An 8,585-nucleotide genomic window follows, 5' to 3' on the forward strand; every position below is an offset into this window, starting at 1 on the left:
CTCTGACCTCCAGGTGCTCAGTCTGGGGGTGTGGAAGGAAGAAAGGGCTAGGACAACGGTGGGTATGGAGGTGGTGAGCAGAGGCAGGCATGGTCCTGACCCCTGTCCCCAAAGATGGCCAGGACCCCAGCCACCTGGGGCAGGCTAAAGAGCTGCTTCTGCCTGTAGGATCCTGCAGCCCCCGCTGCCTGTGCCGGAACAGGGAAGAAGTCACCATACCCTGGGGGTTCACACCCACCTCTAATGCCAGAGGAGACCCGCAGGCAAGTAATTGCAATTCCCTGCAGCATCTGCGAGGATGGAGTCTGCCTTAGGAAACTTCTGGCAGGAGGAACAAGGCAGGCGAGTGTGAGGTGGGCACATTTATACCTGAACTTGAGGTAGCTAAGCAGAAAAGGCTTCCCAGAGAAGGGGATTAACAACCCATGGCCATGTGAGGATGTCATGTGGGGGGGGGGGGCAGCAGGAGCAGCAGCCTGCAGGCAGAGAGAGCCTTATGAGCCAAAGCCTAGAGAGTGGGACCAGCCAGGTGCATAGGGAACCCCAAGGACGGGTGTGTGTGTGAGCGTGCACATGTGTGTAGCTGGCAGAGAAGAGGGCAGAGCCCAGCCTTGGCCATCCCACAGTGCAAGGACAGAGGGGAAGGGGTCAGCTGGGAGGCAGGGAGATCAGCGAGGAGACTATGGTTGTCCAGAGAGGAGAAGACAGCCCTCTCTCCAGCACCCCTGGCACAGTTCTACACCACAAACTTCCCTGAGCACCTACTTAGCTACAATGAGCCACACTTTTGTAAGGCTTATGTGCACCAGGCCCTGTTCCAAGAACTTTACACATATCTCCTGGTTTAATCTTACAACAATGAATGGGGAAGAGGCAGGGAGAAGAGAGAAGACAGAAGAGACAGGGAAGGAACAAGGTGAACAGATAGGCCTACCTCCAAGGCTAGGAGGAAGAAAACACGTCATACAGTGTTTGGAGTCTAGAGTATTCAGGGTTAGAAGCAGGAGATGGGGCTGCAGAGGTTGGCTGGGGCCAGACAGCAAGACTCACAGGCCACGTGACAGGGTCAGGTTACCTCAAGGGCAATGGGCAACCAATGGGCATGATCAGATTGAGAGAGGTTTCTCTGAGCCCCACCAGTGAAAAGGAGAGCAGTCGGGCTGTTGCCGTCCAGGTGAGACATGATGCGTGGCCTACACTGGTCAGGGTGGTGGTAGAGACATGTGGGTGGGCTCACAAGGTGCTGAGGAAGTAGAACTGACAGTGCATGATAGTTGACTATCTCGTTGGCAAGTGGAAGGACCCGGACCCGGACCCCGGACCACAGGTGAACGGTAGGGGCATACATTACTGCAGGACTCAGCAGGGAGGGCAGGTGTGGAGGGCGCCATGATGAATTCAGCTGGAGGTATGCTGAGTTTGAAGGGGCTGGGGACCCACATGAGGACAACTCCAGGACACTGCTGGGTGCACGGGTCTGGGCTCAGGGGGGAAGGCTGGGCAGGAGAGCAGAAGCAGGGATCACCGACATGGAGATATGCCATGAGGTCCATGCAGCTGTGTCACGACACCTGTACAAGTAAGCCCTGCGGGTTGCCCCCACTCCCACAAAGTCCGACTAAAATGACAGAAGAGGACAGACAACCAGGGAAGAGACAATAAGAGACAAGGAAATTTTGGAAAAGCGGAAGTGCCTTGGCAGAATTGAGAAAGCAGACACCTAAGTGCCCGTGGAGGGGAGGCAGCAAGGAGCAAGCCAGATCTGCCTTGATGCCTGAAAAGCCTCTAGAAGGAGAAGTGCCAGATTCCTCTGAGAGCAGGAGTGAGGCTGGAAACAGAAGAGGCAGCATGAAAGCAGTCAGAGCCGCCCTCCCCATCCCCCCTGCAAGTTCCCTCCCACGTAGCTGAGGAGAGAAAGCCTCCTCTCCAGAGAGACTAAACAAACCTTGGTGACACAGGGACTGTGAAGTGGAGGGTGGGAACAAGGCACCATACTGAAGCGGGGACTGAATACAGAATTGTGGACCTCCAGCCCCCATCTGCTACTCCACCTGCAGAAGGCTAAAAACCCCCAACAGAAATTAGAGATCTCCTCTTGGAGTGGGCAAGAGGGGGATACTACTCAGCTCAAGAGCAAAGACCTAGAGATAGTGGCATTTAGGCTCAATACCCAGTCACCTCTTGGGAAGCCTATCCAAGGACAAGCCCTGTCTATGCACACAGAGCTTCCTGTCAGATTGTTGGTGCCTCTGTCTTAAGTAAGAAGGGTCTTATCTGTCTGCCCAGGGTCTCCAGACATTTCAGAAAGGCCTCCAACATGAAAGACATGAGAGAGGGAAGGGGAAGCAAGAAAGGGATGTGGCAGGTAGGAAAAGAAACTTAGAGGAAACAGAGACAAGTAGAGAGGGAAAAACTAAAAATAGCTAATATTCTCAGAAAATCAAAAAAATGTATTACATACCTGGCAGGGGGGAGAGATGAACAGAATGCCATTTTTTAAAGAAATATTCAAAGAATGTCATGAATGGATGTTGTACTTTGTCAAATGCTTTTTCTGCATCTATTGAGAGGATCATATGGTTCTTATCCTTTCTTTTATTAATGTGGTCTATAACATTGATTGATTTATGAATATTAAACCACCCTTGCAACCCAGGAATAAATCCCACTTGATCAGGGTGAATGATTGTTTTAAGATACTACTGGATTGGATTTACTAGTTTTTTGTTGAAAATTTTTGCATCCATGTTCATTAGGGATATTGGCCTGTAACTGTCTTTTTCAATGGAGTCTGTCTGGTTTTGGAATCCGGGTTAACGCTGGTCTCATAGAATGAGTTTGGAAGTTTTCCTTCCATTTCTTTTTCTTTTTCTTTTTTGGAATAGTTTGAGAAGAATAGGTATTAACTTTTCTTTAAATGTTTGTTGGAATTCCCTGGTGAAGCCATCTGGCGCTAGACTTTTGTTTGCTGGAACTCTTTTTGCTTTATCATGAGTATCCATTCATGACGAAAACCCTCAACAAAGTAGGTTTTAGAGGGAACATACCTCAACATATAAAGGCCACATATGAAAAATGCACAGCTAATATCACTCTCAATGGGGAAACACTGAGACCTTTCCCTCTACTGTCAGGAACAAGACAGGAATGTCTACTCTTACCACTGTCATTTAACACAGTACTGGAAGTCCTAGCCTCAGCAATCAGATAACAAAAAAGAAATAAAAGGCTTCCAAATTGGCAAGGAAGAAGTCAAACTTTCACTATTTTCATATGACATGATACTCTAGACAGAAAACCTAAAAGACTCCACCAAAAAATTGCTAGAACTGATACGCAAATTCAGTAAAGTGTATACCAAATCAATGTACAGAAATCTGTTGTATTTCTATACACCAATAATGTAGCAGCAAAAAGAGAAATCAAGGAATTGATCCCATTTAAAAGTGCACCAAAACCCGTAAGATACCTAGGAATAAATGTAACCAAAGAGGTAAAATATCTGTACTCTGAAAACTACAGAACACTTATGAAAGAAATTGAAGAAGACACAAAGAAATGGACAAGCAGTCCGTGCTCATGGATGGGAAGTATAAATATCATCAAAATATCTACACTACCCAAAGCAATCTACACATTTAATTCAATCCCTATCAAAATACCACCACCAGCATTTTTCACAGAGCTAGAACAAACAATCGTCAAATTTGTATGGAACCAAATAGCCAAAGCAATCTTGAAAGAGCAAAGCAAAGTTGAAGGCGTCACAATTCCAGATTTCAAGTTATATTACAAAGCCATAGTGATCAAGATAGTATGATAGTGGCACAAAAATAGACACATAGATCAGTGGAACAGGGTAGAAAATCCAGAAATAGACCCACAACTATATGGTCAACTAATTTTTGACAAAGCAGGAAAAATTATCCAATGGAAAAAAGTCTCTTCAACAAATGGCGTTGGGAAAACTGGACATCAACATGCAAAAGAATGAAACTGGATCATTTTTTTATACCATATATGAAAATGCATTCAAAATGGATGAAAGACCAAAATGTAAAACAGGAAACCATCAAAATCCTAGAAGAGAACACAGGCAGTAACCTCTTTGACACTGGCCATAGCAACTTCTTACTAGATAGATCTTCTGAGGCACAGGAAACAAAAACAAAAATCAACAATTGGGACTTCATCAAAATAAAAACTTCTGCACAGCAAAGGAAACAATCAACAAAGCCAAAAGACAACCTTCAGGATGGAAGAAGATATTTGCAAATGACATATCTGATAAAGGGTTAGTATCCAAAATCTATAAAGAACTTCTAAAATCCAACACCCCAAATCAAATAATCCAGTTAAAAAATGGACAGAAGACATGAATAGACATTTTTCCAAAGAGAACATACAGATGGCTAACCGACACATGAAGAGATGCTCAACATCACTCATCATCAGGAAAACACAAATCAAAACTACAATGTGGTATCATCTCACACCTGTCAAAATGGCTAAAATTAACAACACAGGAAACAACAGGTGTTGGCAAGGATGCAGAGAAAGGGGAATCTTCTTACACTGTTGAAGGGAATGCAAACTGGTGTGGCTACCATGGAAAGCAGTATAGAGGTTCCTTAAAAAGCTAAAAATAGAATTACCCTATGATCTAACAATTGAACTATAAGGTATTTACCCAAAAGATACACAAATACTGATTCAATGGGATATATGCACCCCGATATTTATAGCAACATTATCTATAATAGCCAGATTATAATAACCAAATTATATATATTATAATTAAATTAATATAATTAAATTATAATATAATATAATATAATTAATATAATCATATTAATATAATCAAATATATATAAATAATATATATAATGGAATATTATAAAGAAGATGTGAGATAGATAAATATAGACAGCTAGATAGATAGATGATGGAATATTACTCAGTCATAAAAAAGAATGAAATCTTTTGGGCATTTGCAATGAAGTGGATGGAGCCAGAGAATATTATGCTAATACTATGCTCAGTGGAATAAGTCAGTCAGAGAAAGACAAATACCATATGATTTCACTCATATGTGGAATTTAAGAAACAAAATGGGTGAAGATAGGGGGGAAAAGAGAGAAGCAAACCAGAAAACAGACTCTTAACTATAGAGAACAAACTGAGGACTCCTGGAGGGAGATGGACGGAAGTGCAGGTTGAATGAGTGATGGGTATTAAGGAGGGCACTTATTGTGATGAGCACTGGGTGTTGTATGTAAGTGAAAACAAATATTCAAAGAATGGGCAAAAGAACGTGGAAAATAAAAAGAAAACTATACAGCTGAAATTAAAAAAATCAATTGAAGGCCAAAGAATTAAGCTGAAAACATCTTTTGGAAAATAGAACAAAATGGCAAGTTAGGAAATAAGAGAGAAAAGATAAGAAATTGGAGGTTCAAATCATAAGGTCTCATGTCTCACTAATAGGACTTCTGGATAAGCGCAAAGAGAGAGAACAGAGGGGAGAATGAAACAAGATTTTCTAGAACTGAAGGATGTCTCTACTTGGAAAGCACCCATTCAGCAGCAATGAATCATTGACGATCCATACCAAGGCATAGTATCATGAAATTCAGAGGGTCAGAGACAAAGAAAAAAACCTGAAAAGGAGAAAATGGGAGGACAGATCATATAAGGGGTAAAAACTTAGACTAGCATCAGACTCCTCAACAACAAAACTGGAAAATAGAAAACAACTGAACAATCAAAAATCTTTTGAGATTTCAAAATCTTTGAAATTTATTTGCAAGCTACAATTCCATGCTTTGCCAAACTATCACGTAAGTAAAATAGGGGTTTTGTGTGTGTGTATGTGTGTGTGTGCGTGTGTGTGTGTTTTAAGATAGAATAAACACATATTTATTCTGTATGGACATGCAAGGATTCACAAAATTTATGTCTTTTGTGTATTTCTTAAGAAATTGCTGGAGAATATGCTACACCAAAGGCAGTTAGCCAAGAAATAGGAAGGCACTGGGTCCAGGACACCGTGGGGTCAACTAACGAGGAAGAGAGGGAACTCTTCAGGCAGATGGGGAAGGACAGTTCTAGAATGACAGCCAGAGAAGAGACATGGTTTGTATGTGTAGATTATCTGAGGAGGCGGGTAGAATTGAGAGCAGTTTTAGGTTTTGCTGGAGAGTTTGGGAAGAACCATGGTAGGTATAGGAAAACTAAGTAAGCAACAAACAAGAAATAACTTCAGGGAAAAAATTAGTCCTATGGATTCCACTTCTGAAACATCTCTCAGCTGTTTCCCCTCCACTTCTCCTGGATTCCAAAATATTTTAATATATTAAAAGTAATTTCAACTAAGCTTGTTGTAATCGTTTCACAATGTCTCCTTATATCAAACCATTATGTTGCACATCTGAAACGAATACAATGTCATGTGTCATGGCCCAATAAATTTTTAACTTTAAAAAAAAAAAGGCTTGATGATGAACAAAACATGACACTTTTCAATTCCACGGGATCTGCCCCTGGCCCTGCAGGACACTGAGAGTGACACAAGAGAGCCTTACTTACCTCACCCTAGTCCCCGCTCAGCGCTGAAGCCAGGCTCCCTGCCCAACACAGGAGGGGAGGGTCAGACTCTCCAGGAGGCAGAGGTCCTATCTGGGGAAATTCTGCATGTATTTCTGCTGTACAGAGGTTGAGTATTCCTGCTCTGGAAGTAGTGACAAATGTAGGTATGAGAGTTGCAGAGGGGAAGGGAGGGACTGCCATGTGCTCCTTGAAATGGGACTGCAGCTATTTAAGAGATATATGCCCTATCTGCCAGGGGCGCTGACACTCTTCCTTTCCTCCTCCATTCCTTTGGGGCTTTCTCCGTGGGCTTGTCTTTAAAATGCAGAAACTCTCAGGGGCACCTGGGTGGTTCAATCCGTTAAGGGTCTGACTTTTCTGTTCAGGTCATGATCTCATGGTTTGTGAGGTCGAGCCCTGCATTGGGCTCTGTGCTGACATTGCAGAGCTTGCTTGGGATGCTCTCCCTCTCTCTCTCTTTCTCTCTCTGCCTCTCCCCTGCTTGCTCTCTCTCTCTCTCTCTCTCTCTCTCTCTCTCAAAATAAATAAAAATAAGCTTTAAAAAATAAAATAAAATTCAGAAACTCTTAGAATGATTAAACAATACAATAAATTAATTAGCTGAGTCTTTGAGGACCCTGTGCCCCACCTGTCCACTCCAGGTGATAAGGGTCCTTCTCTCTGCTTATCCAAATCCTCTGTGGACTCCAGTCCCAGTTCACCCCTTCTTCCCCTTCCAGGAAGCCCCTGAAACCCCTTCCTGGACAGCAACATGCAAAAGAACGAAACTGGACCAGTTTCTTACACCATACACAAAAATACATTCAAAATGGATGAAAGACCTAAATGTTAAGACAGCAAACCATCAAAATCCTCGAGGAGAACATAGGCAGTAACCTCTCTGACATTGGCTGTAGCAACTGGGATCTCTCCTTCTATGTATTCCCTAAGCACACACTTGAGAACCACCTACTATATGACAGGCTGGGTTGCAGAGACACAAGGATTGATTTTTTTTTTTTATTCTACTTGAGGAACTCAGAACTAATACCAGCACATAATTAAAGTAAAACTGTACTTGAAGGTTAGAAAGAAGTCAGCAAGCTCTGCTCCACCTTCTCCAAGCTCAGCATCACCTCTGGGTTTCAATCACCCTTAATCCTTTTGGGTAGTTCATCCAGTATTTAGCTCCATTTAAAAAAAAATACAGGCGTACGTGGTATTTTTTGATATTTCAGTTTGAGGCATTAGCTCCTGACTTCCTGCCATGGTAAATAAAGACGTAAATCTCCTATCTCTCCCCTGTTTCCTTTCCTTCCATCCTCCCAATAACGTCATTTTCCAATTTTTCATTGAATTAAAGTACCACTGAGCCCAGGTGTGCATTATAACTGCATTCTTTTTGTCTGACCCTTTTTTTTTTCTGGAGTTCACAACTGCCTTCTTTTATTTGCCTGATGTCTAGTATCTATTGTTAATTGTTAATTCTAAGTGTTCAATACCTCTGCCACTCACCTGTCAATAGTAGTTTCCGGTCAAACACCTCAGGTCCATTTTCCCTCCATTTTCTTTGTAGAACCTGGATGTGTTGTTTGCAGGGCCTGATACTCAACTGTCCTGTGAGGGCACTCCTCATTTTCTTGCTGACACATGCCTTCACTGGACTTCCTATGTTCAAGGCCTCATTTCTGGAATCTTCTTTCTTTCTCTTCCCGGGCTTGCTCCCTTGTTTCGGTGGTGTGCATCCTCCAATAATTTCCTGACAGTGGGGGCATAGGAGGTAAGAAATTAAATCACTAGTCTTGATTTACTGAGTTTGGGGCACCTCTTAGATCGTGCACCCCAGGCGAGCACTTCACTCTCCTTGCCCTAGTTCTGGCCCTGGTGAGCATCAGCATTGTTTCTTCCACCCTGCCAGGGCCTGAACTGTGGGGCATAATCACTGCACAAAGGCATAGCATGAGAAACACTGCTCAGATGAAGGTGGGCTATATCCC

General features: G+C 43.0%; 1 protein-coding gene across 1 annotated transcript in view; it reads right to left on the bottom strand.

Moving 5' to 3' along the window:
* Positions 1–8,328, bottom strand: part of ADCYAP1R1 (ADCYAP receptor type I) — a 100,422-nt gene extending 92,094 nt beyond the window's left edge. Inside the window, exon 1 of the mRNA XM_058724678.1 lies at positions 8,104–8,328. The gene's annotated coding sequence lies outside the window, so the exon portion shown is untranslated. The remainder of the gene's footprint in view (positions 1–8,103) is intronic.
* Between the last annotated feature and the right edge of the window lie 257 nt (positions 8,329–8,585).

This window comes from Neofelis nebulosa, chromosome 4, assembly GCF_028018385.1.
Source record: "Neofelis nebulosa isolate mNeoNeb1 chromosome 4, mNeoNeb1.pri, whole genome shotgun sequence".
NCBI classification, from domain to species: Eukaryota; Metazoa; Chordata; class Mammalia; order Carnivora; family Felidae; genus Neofelis; species Neofelis nebulosa.